The 11,207-nt window shown below is 40.1% G+C and overlaps 1 long non-coding RNA gene across 2 annotated transcripts in view; it reads right to left on the bottom strand.

Annotated features, from left to right (window-relative positions):
* LOC131924404 (uncharacterized) overlaps positions 1-8,597 on the bottom strand; it is a 10,069-nt gene extending 1,472 nt beyond the window's left edge. The window contains exons 1-2 of one of the 2 annotated variants that reach the window (XR_009382887.1): positions 8,516-8,597; positions 7,708-7,855 (exon numbers count right to left, since the gene is read on the bottom strand). This is a non-coding gene — a long non-coding RNA (uncharacterized LOC131924404). Of the gene's footprint in view, positions 1-7,707; positions 7,856-8,350 lie in introns of both variants that reach the window. The other variant, XR_009382888.1, reaches the window with a different exon arrangement.
* Positions 8,598-11,207: the final 2,610 nt, after the last annotated feature.

The following is an 11,207-nucleotide window of genomic DNA, read 5'->3' as shown; positions in this document are numbered from 1 at the left end:
AGAGGACCCTGGTTCAATTCTTAGCACCACATGGAGACTCAGAACCATCTGTAACTCTAGTTTCATGGGATCTGACATGCTCTTCTGGCCTCTATGAGCAATGCACACATTTGGTGTACAGACATACATGCCTTCCTGGTGCTTGCAGAGGTCAGAACTGAATTTATAGACAGTTATGAGTTGTCATGTGTGTGTGTGCTGGAAATTGAACTCAGGTCTTCTGCAAGAGCAGCTAGCATGCTTAATTGCTGAGTCATCTCTCCAGCCCCCAATGTAAATATTTTTTAAAAAGGAAAATAAATGAGGTTTTAGGATATGAAGAAAAGCATTTCCTTATTGGCTAAAAAAAAAAAAAAAAAAAAAAAAACCACTGATTAAATGAAATGATAATGGTGTGCCAAATTTTGGTGCGTGATCCACAAGCCTGGTGATATAGTTTCCTGTCTAAATCTGAAGACCAGAGAAACAGGTGAGCAAATGATGTAAGATCTAGCTCAACACCAAAGGAGTGCCAATCATGTCAACCTAGTCCTAAGGAGGAGGGACCAATATTACAGCCCAAGCAATAAGGAAGAACAAATTCTTCCTTCCTCATCTTTTTGTTCAGTTGAGGCTTTTGTGGATTGAATGATGTCTGCCCACATTGGGAGGGCCTCCTCTTTCCTTCCTTCCTTCCCTCCTTTCTTTCTTTCTTTCTTTCTTTCTTTCTTTCTTTCTTTCTTTCTTTCTTTCTTTCTTTCTTTTAAGACGGGCTGTTGCATGAATCCTAAATAGTCTTATAATAAAAACCTGGAGCTAGTATCAGGGTGAAAGCTGAAAGATCAGAGAAGCAAAGCAAGCCACAGCTACCACCTCTTACCTCACCAACTCCTCAGCCTGACAGAACCTCTGCAAGAGAGCAAATTCCTGTCTCCTCCTGCCTTATATTCCTTTCTCTGCCCAGCCATATCTCTTCCTGTCTCAACCTTCCTAGTGCTGGGATTAAAGGTGTGTGATCCCAAGTGCTGGAATTACAAGTGTGTGCCACCACTCCCTGGCTATTTCTCTTTTAGACTGGATTAATCTCATGTAGCCCATTGTGGCCTTGAATTCACAGAAATCCAGAGGGATCTCTGCCTCTGCCTCCCAAGTGCAAGGATTAAAGGTGTGTGCCACCACTGTCTGAACCTCTATGGCTAACTCTGTGGCTGGCTCTGTCTTCTGATCTTCAGGCAAGCTTTATTTCTTAGATTGTAAACAATATACCACCACATCTCCCCTTTTTTGTCTGAAATAATAAACAGTTATAAATAATATAAAAATATACAATAAGTACAATAATTATATACAACATATACAAGAATTATATTACATACATTAACAATGTCCAGTTCATAAATGTTTGACAAATTCAGAGAAAATACTCCATTATTTATCCTATTTTGCTGAGTCCAAAGTGTTGTACCTAATTCACTTTCTATCCTAACTTGTATTACCAACCCAAAACTATCTTTTGGTATCTTTCAAAATTATACACTTTACACCTCTTTAGTGAGTTTCTTTTCTGAATTTGTTAACAAGAAAAACTATAACAACTATCTACTCTTCAACTCCCTCAGACCTGAGAAGGAAAAAATATTAACTGAGTAAGCAGGAAGTGCAAGCAAGTGACTTCCAAAAAATATGAGAAATGACAGAAACAGCTGGCTGCCTGGACAGTCACCCACGGTTCCTCTGCAACGTTGGGGCATCCATTTTTGGCCTACAGGTCTAGCATATCTGACAGACTTTTCTGTGAAGTAGGGTATTCTAAAGGGCTGTCCTACCTTGTCTTGGCAAGGTTTGGCAGTCCTTTCTTTTGTGTCCTGCTTGTCCATTTTGGACAGTAACTGTCAGCAGTTGAAGCAAGGGCATTTTTTTTTTTGCTCAGTGGCTAACTTTTGCCACAAAGAAAATAAACTCCATATGGAGTTTCTTTGATGCCCATCATCTTTTCTGAAGTAGATTGGTGCTTCCAAGAGCAGACATGTCTCAATGTCATAAAAAAAAGAATCTATGTTATTAAAACATTTTAAATGCCATATTCTGTAGATCTCTGAAGTGTTTGAGGATGACCTGTCTATCTAAAATATATCTCTGTTTGACCTTGAAAACACACCTAACCTGACTACAAGTTTGATTGTAAGAGGTGACTAACTACTAACCTGCATTTCTTTATATCCTAATTAGTTGGTAATAATAACTTTTAAGGACTAGTAATTTGCATTACATTGTTAAATGAGTTGTATAGGTACAATACTTTGAATAAGATTAAAAATGTATGTAGAGTATGTTCTAACAAAATTAATCTCAAATTTGTATCAAAATACAAAAATCCAATCCAATCTAAAGTATTTAAAACTAGTAGTTGTTTTTGAAAAGTAGATTCAATGATCTACCTTTTTATCTAATCATATCCATATTCTCCCTTTTCTCTTTTCAGAGTAGATTCAATAATCTACCCTTTTATCCTATCATTTCTATATTTTTTTCAGAGTAGATTCAATATCTTATATCTAGATCCTCCTTTTTAAAATTAAAAAAAATTTCAAACAATAACCCTGAATCTAATCTCCTTTGTTTAGCTTTTTTCCTGATCATTACCAATAACGACTTATAATCAACCACCCTAGTCAATGACAAATATTCATAACCCATTGAACAACCAAAAACCACCCACCCCATCTCTCTCTCTCTCTCTCTCTCTCTCTCTCTCTCTCTCTCTCTCTCTCTCTCTCTTTTGAGAAGAAAGAACCTTGGCATCTTTGCTACAGTTGGTAATGATATCCTCAGGCATGATTCTTCTCTTCAGCATGCCCATCTTGGAGTAGTTACCTTGGCCATTGAAAAGCCATAGGGGCTCTATTTTGTAGTTGGCAATCCACTCTCTATGATTATCTTTAGCACAAAAGCCATATTATCAATAATTTTTTCTTTCTTTTTCTTTTTTTGGTTTTTTGAGACAGGGTTTCTCTGTGTAGCTTTGCGCCTTTCCTGGATCTCACTCTGTAGATCAGGCTGGCCTCAAATTCGCAGAGATCCGCCTGGCTCTGCCTCCCGAGAGCTGGGATTAAAGGTGTGCGCCACCACTGCCCGGCTTCAATAATTTTTCATTTTCTTCTTTGATTTTCAATTTTTCCTTTGTGCTCATCTGCTGCCAAGCCTCTGACTGGGCTTTGAAATACTGGCTCATCTGTGTGAAGTCGCATGTGCTTAGGTTGGTAATCATATTTTTCTCATCATTGGTCATTTCCTTTCTCCAATCTTTAAAGAAAATTTTCCCGAATATTTTCTTAGTAGCATATTCATGGTCAAGCATTTTTGCAAAAAAAAAAAAAATGTAGCTGCTTCTTCTGCTTTTGTTTGTCTGTCCACATTGGGAGGGATTCCTCCTTTTCTCCTCCTCCTTCTCTTTCTCCTTTTTAGCTCTGGCTGACCTAGAACTCACTAGCCAGTATGGCCTTGAACTCACAGATACCCACCTTCATCTACCTCCTGGGTGTTGAGATTCAAAGCATGGGCTGTAACACCCAACTGGAGGGCCCCCTTCTTTACTGTTTGCTCATTTAAATGTTTTTTGTTTTTTTTTTTTTTTTTTTGGTTTTTCGAGACAGGGTTTCTCTGTGTAGCTTTGCGCCTTTCCTGGAACTCACTTTGTAGACCAGGCTGGCCTCGAACTCACAGAGATCCGCCTGGCTCTGCCTCCCGAGTGCTGGGATTAAAGGCGTGCGCCACCACCGCCTGGCCTGTTTGCTCATTTAAATGTTAATATCATCCAGGAACACCTTTATACATGCTCAGAAATAATGTTTAGTTAAATATTCAGACACTTCAAAACTCAGTCAGTTGGATACATAAAATGAACCACTGCAAATACCAACTAGCAAGGAGAGAGTGCTGGCATCTAACATCTGCTATGGGATGGTCTGTATGTCAAATGTGTTGCTGATTGGTCAATAAATAAATCACTGATTGGCCAGTGGCCAGGCAGGAAGTATAGGCGGGGCTAACAGAGAGGAGAATAGAGAGAACAGGAAGCTGGGTGAGAGAGACACTGCCAGCCGCCACCATGACAAGCTGCATGTGAAGATGCCGGTAAGCCACGAGCCATGTGGCAAGGTACAGATTAATGGAAATGGATTAATTTAAGCTGTAAGAACAGTTAGCAAGAAGCCTGCCACTGCCATACAGTTTGTAACCAATATAAGTCTCTGTGTTTACTTGGTCGGGTCTGAGGCTGTGGGACTGGCAGGTGAGAGAGATTTGTCCTGACTGTGGGCCAGGCAGGAAAACTCTAGCTACAAACATCCATACAACTGGAGTTCTAGAAAGAAAAAATAGAGAGGAGATGAGAGATACATTATTTAACAAGATTCTGCCTAACAATTCTATAGAACTGATGAAGATATGTCTTCAGAAACTCAATGAATCCCAAGTAGGAGTTCCTTTTTTAAGATTTATTAATTTTAATTGTGGGCATGCATCTGTATCTGAGTGGAATCTGAGCATGTGAGTGCAGGTGCTTGCAGAGGTCAGAGGCACCAAATTCTACTGCAGCTGGAGTTACATGCAGCTCTGAGCCACCCAACATGTGTGCTACGAGTCAAACTCAGGTCCTCGGTGAGAGCAGTATGCGCTCTTAGTCACCAACCCATTTACCAGCACTGTAGGATGAAATTCACAACTTGATATGCAAGGGTGTGACTGTGTAACGCTAAAGACAAAAGAAGTTTGCAAAAGCAAGCGGTGGTGGGTAGGTGAAAGCTCACCAGGTCTGACAGCGACAGACAACTTTTTAGTTGGATTTGTACTAAGCACATGGAACTAAAGATGAAAGGAACGATAAACCTAGGTGGTGGTGGTGCAAGTTTTTAGTGCCAGCACTCAGGAGGCAGGGGGAGGAATGTAGATCTCTGTGTTTGAGGTCAGCCTGGTCTACAGAGAGAGTTCCAGGACAGCTAGGGCTACACAGAGAAACCCTGTCTTGACCGCCCCCCCCCAAAAGGGAAAGGATATATGTGAATTGGAGAGAGGAAATAACTAAATAACAGTCACCTTCAAATAAGCTATCATTTAATAAAAATGCTCTTTGACAGTTGAAAACAGAACTTTTATCTTCAATATCTTAACCAAGGTGACTCTGGTTAAAAGTACAGTATTCCAGGTCACTGCTTGGGTGTGAGTACCAGTCATTTTGTTAAAGGCAGGGCTTTGCTTTGTAGCCTTAGCTAGCATGGTATTCCCAGTGTAGTCCAGAGTGGCCTCAAACTTGTGACAGTCTTCCAGCCTCAGTCTTCCAAATCCTGAGACCATAGCTGTGCATCACCATGCCTGGCTCCACTAATTCCCAGACTTGTCATGTTCTCTTTGCGTAACCGTGGCACATTTCTTGATTTCTTAGACTTTAGATAATGTGACAAAGTGAAGTGCTTAGAGCAATTTCTAATAAATAGCAGGTCCCTAGTAAACATCAATGCATATTATTGTAAGTTCCTGGTATTGTTTAGAGGAAAATTATGCACCAAGAACATGAATTAAAGTTTAAGGATGACTACCCAAAGTACAGAAATAGAGGTATGCTTCCTCATCATATTGAAAGATTGGAAAAATCCTTAGTCATCCTGACTGAGACAGCTAAAGTAGTTTTTAAAAAAGGAACCATGTAAAAATAGAACTTTAAAGTATAAAGTCTGGTAGTAAGCATTCATACAAGAATAGATTTTTAAAAAGCACACAGTTTTGCCCATCTGTGTAACAGGAATATGGGAATGACAAAAGAGACGTTAAAGACCCTGGTGTATGGGGTAAGAGAGACGGCTCTTTGTAGCTGAAGTTTTCCTGGTCCTGCCTGGCCCACAGTCAGGACAAATCTCTCTCACCCGCAAGCCCTGCAGCTGCTCGGACCCAACCAAGTAAACACACAGAGACTTATATTGCTTATAAACTGTATGGCTGTGGCAGGCTTCTTGCTACCTAATTCTTATATATTAAATTAACCCATATCTATAAATCTATACCTTGCCACATGGCTCGTGGCTTATTGGTATCCTTAAATCTTGTTTCTCATGGCGGCTGCCAGTGTCTCCTGCCTCAGCCGTCTACTTCCCAGAATTCTCCTCTCCCTTTGTCCTTCCTGCCTGGCTACCAGCCAATCAGCACTTTATTTATTAACCAATCAGAGCAACACATTCACAGCAAAGAGAACATCCCACAGCACGCTCAGTTGGGAAAATGCTTGCTGTGCATGAGGACCTGAGTTTGAATCCCCAGTATTCACGTTAAAAAGTTGGTCCCATGTCTATAATCCCAGTTCACTGGAGGCAGGACAGGTAAGTCCTTGGAGCTTCTTGGTCAGATGGTCTGGCCAAATCAACAAGCTCCAGGGTCAGCAAATATCCTGTCCCCAAAAATTAGGAGGAAAGGGACTGAAGAAGACAACCAGTGTTAACTTATGACTTCCACGTGTGTACGTACGTACACACACATACACACACACATACACACACATACCACACACACACCACACACACACACACACACACACACACACACACACACACACACACACACACACACAGAACCTGGGCTGAAAAACATTCTCAAGCACATATAGAAGGTAGTGAAACATCATTGGCAAGTCTTAACAAATATCAAATAACTGCCAGTACATAAATCCCATTGGCTGACTGCAAAGAGCCTAAGTTAGACATCAAGTATAAAGATAACTGATCTGGGCTGGGATTGCCTGCCATAAATGAGGCCCTGAGCTTCATTCTGGGCATTGTGGAAAACTAAAACAAAAGCCTGTCCATACCTGTTGGAGGGAGTCTAAACTGGCCCAATCACTCTGAGAAATGACTGACCACATCAACAGAGCTTACTATGCAAATACCTAAGGAGCCTGACATTTCCCGCCCGTGTGCTATAGTTAGCGGTGTAGCTCAGTGGTGCGGTGTGGGAGCCAGCCTGTGTGAAGTCCTGGTTTGGTCCTCAGCAGCACAAAGAAGTGCTAGAATTTTATAGCAGCGCTGTTTAAGTAGCCAAGTGTCCAGTAACAAAAGAACAAAGAAACGGGCAACATTCGTTCCGTGACTTACTCCATAGCAACGACAACGGACTGTATTTACAGGCGATGGTGAGGCTGCATCTTCCAAATGGAAAGAAGCCGCACAAAACAGCTTACATGCTGTACGATTCTATTTGTATCAGTCACAAAAGCGTGCCAGTCTACACTGTACACATCAGCATGGTGCTTACTTTTGGGAGGGGGAGAGATGGGAAGAAAGCCACAGACAGTCTAAGTTCTCCTTGACCTTGGTGTTGGTCAAACTTCATTTTTGAAAATTCAGTGAGCTGCGCCTTTATGAGATGATAAATACATGTACACATTCATCCATGAAGAATTTAAATTTAGGGCCAACAAGATGGCTCAGCCAGGAAAATGCTTTACCAGGCAGTTCTTACAACCTAGTTCAGTTCCTGGGACTCACGCAGATGGAGAGAACTAATTCCTCAAAGTTGTCCTCTGGTCTCCATGCACACGCTCTCCCCCTTCACACACACCATATACACGTGTACATTAACAATAATATAAATAACAATATGGCATTAAATTTGGAAATTTAAAAGCAGCTTGATAAAAATATCACGAATAAGGGCAGAGCCAAATAGAAGTTTGTAAACGCTCACAGCTGTTCATAAGTTCTTCAGACAGAATTCATGATCTACCACTCTTCCGCCCGGGGACAGATCAAATCCACAGCTTCCTGCATGTGAGTGAGTCTCTAGCACAGAGCTATGTCCTAGCCAAAATTTTCTGGTTTGGAGAGTGTTTACACTAGAAAGAGAGAAGGCAGAAAACAAATGAGATAAGCATCCAAGTTAAGCAAGAACACATCAGCAGAATAAGCCCAAGGAAAATAAAAGGGAAGAAGTAAAGATAAAAGCAGGGCGCTAAGGAAAGAGAAAAAAAAATAAATTAGAGTTGACCACAACAGGCAAGAGCACAAGCTGGTCTTTCTGGAATGACTAATAAGATAAACAAATATCTGTAAGAGTGCTTATGAAAGAAAATATAAAACAAATAAAACAATATTAGTGTTTAAAAAGCACATTCAGCAGAAATTTAAAAATGATAGGCAGAGGCCATGATTGGGTTTACGCCAGTCAATGTGAAAACACAAATTAAGTCGGCAACATCCTAGAAACATCACTTGTGAAGATGGATCCAAAAAAGCAGTAGAGGAACTGCAGAATGGTTCAGCAGTTAGGAGCACTGGGTGATCTTCCAGAGGACCAGGATTTGATCCCCAGCACCCACATGGTGGCTCACGTGTCTCTAACTCCAGTCCTGGGGGATCTGAAGTCCTCTTCTGGTCTCCTCAGACACCAGGCACATATGTGTTGTACAGGCATACATGAAGACAAAACACCCACACACATAAATGAAACGCATAATATGAGCTTTTAAAAAAAGAAAGAAAAACCCATATAGTACGAGAGAAAGAGCAGCCGGGAACTTGAATCGGTGATGACCAGCTACCCTTCAGGCCCTCTGTATGTATGTTACCCATGGAATGAACACACAGGAACCAGGTGACTTTTCAACATTCTACTGAACGTCCAACAACAGATGATTACACACTCATACACACAAACAGCATTTGAAGAGCAGTTCCTGGCCTTTTATGAGCTCTATGTTGAAACCAGAAAAAAAAGCACTGTGAGGTGGACACTGAGGAAAGACCGTAATGGGCTAATTCAGGTAGTTGTTTATAGATAAAATGACAAGTTGCGTTATAATCTTAGGAAGGAAAAGATCTAGCAAATTAGAAAGTCTGGGTAGTGATATAATTTATTTTCTAAAAATATCAAATAAGAATATTGAGATTACATTTGAGACTCTGGCTAGTGAGCAGAGCTACAGAAACAACTTAAAATGGAAGAACATTAACCAATTTTGAATACACTGTGATTGTCAAAACGGGAAAATCTATAGTGGTTACAAGACTGTAATTAATTTTGGAGTTCAGAAAGATTGTTAACATGGAATATAAGATTAACACGCAAAAATCAGTTGCATTTCTAAACATCAATAATTAGTTATACAATGTAGTCCAAAAAGGTTATTTAAAATATTAAATAATATAAGATAAATTATTTAAGATAACAGCAGAAGAGTGTTATATAAGAATAAACCAGGCCAAATACATGCATGAGCTGGGCGGTGGTGACACACACCTTTAATCCCAGTGCTCAGGAGGCAGATGGAAGTGGAGCTCTGTGAATTCGAGGCCAGCCTGGTCTACAGAGGGAGTTCCAGGACAGCCAGGACTGTTGTTACACAGAGAAACCCTGTCTTGGAAAACCATGTATATATGATTGTTTTGAAGAAATACTATGAAACATCATTTGAAACCATGGGTCTCAACCTTCCTAAGGCTGCGGCCCTTTAATACAGTTCCTCATGTTGTGGTGACCTCCAACCATAAAATTATTTTCATTGCTACTTCATAACTGTAATTTTGCTACTGTTATGAATCGTAATGTGAATATCTGCATTTTCTGATGGTCTTAGGTGACCCCTGTGAAAGGATTGTTCAACTCCCAGGTTGAGAACCACTGACCCAACAACAAATATTGAGCACATAAATAAAAGGAAATATATATCACATTCCTTTTCTTTCAATTTTTTCTTTTTCAAAAGGCATGTTTATTTATTTATTTTGTATTTATTTGCATGTGTGCAAGCCTGCGTGAGTTGGTGTGTACCATATGTGCACATGAGACCACCGAGGCCAGAAAGGGTGATGGATCCATTGCAGTTGGAGTTACAAGTGGTTGTGAGAGGCCATATGAGTGCTGGGACTTGAACCTGGGTCTTCTGGAAGATGGGTTTTATATTTTATTTTATTTTATTTTTTAATTAATTAATTAATTTATTTATTTATTTTTGGTTTTTTGAGACAGGGTTTCTCTGTGTAGCTTTGCGCCTTTCCTAGAACTCACTTGGTAGCCCAGGCTGGCCTCGAACTCACAGAGATCCGCCTGGCTCTGCCTCCCCAGTGCTGGGATTAAAGGTGTGCGCCACCACCGCCCGACTTGGGTTTTATATTTTAATTATGTGTGTGCCTGTGTGTGGGTATTTGCACACTAGTGCAGTGTCTGCAGAGAGCAGAAGAGGGTGTTGAATCTTCTGGAGCTAAAGTTAGAGGCAGTTGTGAGCTATGTAACACGGGTGCTGTGATCCAAACTCTGTTCCTCTTTAAAAAATAGCAAATGCCCTAAACCGCTGAGCCATCTCTCTAGCCTTAAATCATGTTCCTAAAGGGAATCAGAATCATAGAGCTGGTAATTCTTCCCCAATTAATATGTCAAATCCTTGCAATACCAATTCAAAACTCTAAGAGACAGATTTTACTTCCTGTGGAAATGAGGAACATGATGGGTTCACACTAAAGTTCTTGAGAAAAGAATTAAGTCCCAAGAATAGCCAAGATGGTCTTAAAGAACAAAATAAAAAATTTCTGCAGCTCACCGAGGTTTAATCAAGTCCATTACCGCAAAGGCTGGGCGATGGTACAGCAAAGCTGGATGAAAACACCCAAGTGGATTTTACGGTAAAGCCTCTTAACAGAACCACATTAACACTGACGTTTGAGACGTGACAGTGGAGAACTGCATATTGGTGGAATGAAGGACCAACTATTTAGTAGTAAAAGCCCTGAGCCAATGACTATCCAGAAGGGAAAATTAAAAATTGATGCTCCATCTTCCGTACTCCGGAAATAGATTCAAAGTCAATAAAAGAACTATACAAATAAATGTTTCAAAGATTTTAGAAAATCATCTAAAAAGTTCATATTTTTTTATACTCGAGGTAAGTAGAATTTCATGAATAACATAAAAACGTTTTTAAAAAGTAAAAAGAAATATTTCGAAAATAATAGCAGGAATTTATATTTAGTCAAACTTCCTTGAAAATTCTAAGAGTTCTAAAAACAGTCTCAGCTACGTAGATCTCAGAAAGTTCACCACACGTGAAACTACAGTGAAAATAAACCTAGGCAGTGTCCTCATGGTATATGTAGTAGAAGTGATTAACTACTTGGGTAAAGTTTGGTGCTATCTTTAAAATATAAGTAAAAGTGTCATTTCATTTTCAGGAAAACTGATTAAATTTTAGATCA

Source organism: Peromyscus eremicus, chromosome 14 (genome assembly GCF_949786415.1).
Source record: "Peromyscus eremicus chromosome 14, PerEre_H2_v1, whole genome shotgun sequence".
In the NCBI taxonomy this organism is placed as follows: domain Eukaryota; kingdom Metazoa; phylum Chordata; class Mammalia; order Rodentia; family Cricetidae; genus Peromyscus; species Peromyscus eremicus.
The sequence above is the reverse complement of the archived record's forward strand: the minus strand, read 5'-3'. Positions and strand labels throughout refer to the sequence as shown.